The sequence below is a fragment of the Schistocerca gregaria genome, chromosome 10 (genome assembly GCF_023897955.1).
Source record: "Schistocerca gregaria isolate iqSchGreg1 chromosome 10, iqSchGreg1.2, whole genome shotgun sequence".
Classification (NCBI taxonomy): domain Eukaryota; kingdom Metazoa; phylum Arthropoda; class Insecta; order Orthoptera; family Acrididae; genus Schistocerca; species Schistocerca gregaria.
Window position 1 is genome coordinate 22,666,344 of NC_064929.1, and position 2,731 is coordinate 22,669,074.

At 49.1% G+C, this 2,731-nt stretch overlaps 1 non-coding gene across 1 annotated transcript; it reads left to right on the forward strand.

Moving 5' to 3' along the window:
- Window positions 1-297: 297 nt before the first annotated feature.
- Trnaa-ggc (transfer RNA alanine (anticodon GGC)) lies at window positions 298-370 on the forward strand. Its single transcript has one exon. It is a non-coding gene; the product is annotated as a tRNA-Ala (tRNA).
- Window positions 371-2,731: the final 2,361 nt, after the last annotated feature.

The following is a 2,731-nucleotide window of genomic DNA, read 5'->3' on the forward strand; positions in this document are numbered from 1 at the left end:
TGAATAATGGAGTGCACAATGGGGCTCGAGATGTGTTTGTTACCTCAGGTGCTGTATGATTGTCGACAAGGAGTGAAAACGGAGCAATTTGTGACGGCTCTTTCAATTTAAGACGTTAAAAACAGACGGAATTTGCATTTGTAATACCAGAGCATCGAAACTACTTGGAACTTTTGTGTATATGAACGGGTCCGCGCCTTTGTACTCTGCTCCCTTCACCGCTACAAACCAACCAACCATCGTGTCCGTGCGCATCTGAGTCGCAAAAAATGGGGAATAGCGCAGTTTGCTCGTGCATGGGGCGTAGCTCAGTTGGTAGAGCGTTCGCTTGGCATGTGGAAGGACCAGGGTTCAAGCCGCGGCGCCTCAATTTTTTGTGGTGAGTGCATGGTAAGTGTTGGTCGCGGCGAACCTAAAGGCATGCAAGATGTTGCAAAGCAAGCGTCACAGACTGATATGATGTATACTGACGTAAGGAGAGCAAGATGTAAGTGTGGGGACCGGCTGTTATCGAGGTGTCATCGAGTGCCGATCTGTCTTAGGTATCGCGGCTTAACCTCATTGATGTCTAGAGGGTGGACAACACGTTGGTCTTACTCAGAGCGGTGTCCGAATTCTATTTTCGACGTTATACGTGCCACTTTCATTGTGGCCAACTACGATTCGATACAAAATGCACGAAGCCTGAAAGACACCCTAACGGATACATAGAGAGTAGTGTTTGTCTGCTGAATAATGGGAGTGCAAGGCTCTGTGTCGTCTATATGGCTGTATGTAGCACCATTAGAATTCGGGGGGCGGGCGTAGCTCAGAAGGTAGAGCGCTTGCTTAGTATGCGAGAGGTAATGGGATCAATACCCAGTGCCTCCAGAATTTTTAACACACCTACATGCGCACCTTGATATGCAAGTGGAATAACTCACAGCCAGCAGATGTGTCTAGGAAGATACAAGCTTGCGCCGAGTTCACGTAAATCCCACTGCACATTCCTATTCTTTGCGTGCAGTCAGCTGCTACAGGTGTTGCTAGTTGTGACTGCTGATAACAGATGCCGTAGCAATCAATTCATGGAGTGAGTTGTATGTTTTGCGATAGTCTGTCTCTGACAAGCAAGCACAGGTGACATAGGTGCGAACACAGGAAGCTTGCAGACCCTCGCTGCCTGCAGACACCGAGCTGCCACACTAGGAGGGCGGCCTAAGCCGTAGGCGAAATGTGCTCATTCGCTTTGGCGCGACGTCGAACTATAAATAATGCTGTCACTAGCGTGAGCGTTGCGTGAGCGTCGTGGAAAGTCGGAAAAGTCGGCTGCGAGGGTGAGTGCCAAGTTTGGGGAGCGTTTCGTAGTATGCGCAGTGCAATGGAGACGCGGAAACTTGTTGTGGCCCAGTGTTTTGCAGTTGGACGACAAGATTGGTACACAGTAGTAAAGAGCGAGGCACTGAGTTGGCATGAATAATGGAGTGCACAATGGGGCTCGAGATGTGTTTGTTACCTCAGGTGCTGTATGATTGTCGACAAGGAGTGAAAACGGAGCAATTTGTGACGGCTCTTTCAATTTAAGACGTTAAAAACAGACGGAATTTGCATTTGTAATACCAGAGCATCGAAACTACTTGGAACTTTTGTGTATATGAACGGGTCCGCGCCTTTGTACTCTGCTCCCTTCACCGCTACAAACCAACCAACCATCGTGTCCGCGCGCATCTGAGTCGCAAACAATGGGGAATAGCGCATGGGGCGTAGCTCAGTTGGTAGAGCGTTCGCTTGGCATGTGAAAGGTCCAGGGTTCAAGCCGCGGCGCCTCCATTTTTTGTGGTCAGTGCATGGTAAGTGTTGGTCGCGGCGAACCTAAAGGCACGCAAGATGTTGCAAAGCCAGCGTCACAGACTGATATGATGTATACTGACGTAAGGAGAACAAAATGTAAGTGTGGGGACCGGCTGTTATCGAGGTGTCATCGAGTCTAGATCTGTCTTAGGTATCGCGGCTTAACCTCATTGAATCCTAGAGTGTGGACAACACGTTGGTCTTACTCAGAGCGGTGTCCGAATTCTATTTTCGACGTTATACGTGCCACTTTCATTGTGGCCAAATACGATTCGATACAGAATGCACGAAACCTGAAAGACACCCTAACGGATACATAGAGAGTAGTGTTTGTCTGCTGAATAATGGGAGTGCAAGGGTCTGTGTCGTCTATATGGCTGTATGTAGCACCATTAGTCTTTGGGGGGGCGGGCGTAGCTCAGATGGTACAGCGCTCGCTTAGTATGCGAGAGGTACTGGGATCAATACCCAGTGCCTCCAGAATTTTTAACACACCTACATGCGCACCTTGATATGCAAGTGGAATAATTCACAGCCAGCAGATGTGTCTAGGAAGATACAAGCTTGCGCCGAGTTCACGTAAATCCCACTGCACATTCCTATTCGTTGCGTGCAGTCAGCTGCTACTGGTGTTGCTAGTTGTGACTGCTGATAACAGATGCCGTAGCAATCAATTCATGGAGTGAGTTGTATGTTTTGCGATAGTCTGTCTCTGACAAGCAAGCACAGGTGACATAGTTGCGAACACAGGAAGCTTGCAGACCCTCGCTGCCTGCAGACACCGAGCAGCCACACTAGGAGGGCGGCCTAAGCCGTTGGCGAAATGTGCTCATTCGCTTTGGCGCGACGTCGAACTATAAATAATGCTGTCACTAGCGTGAGCGTCGTGGAAAGTCGGAAA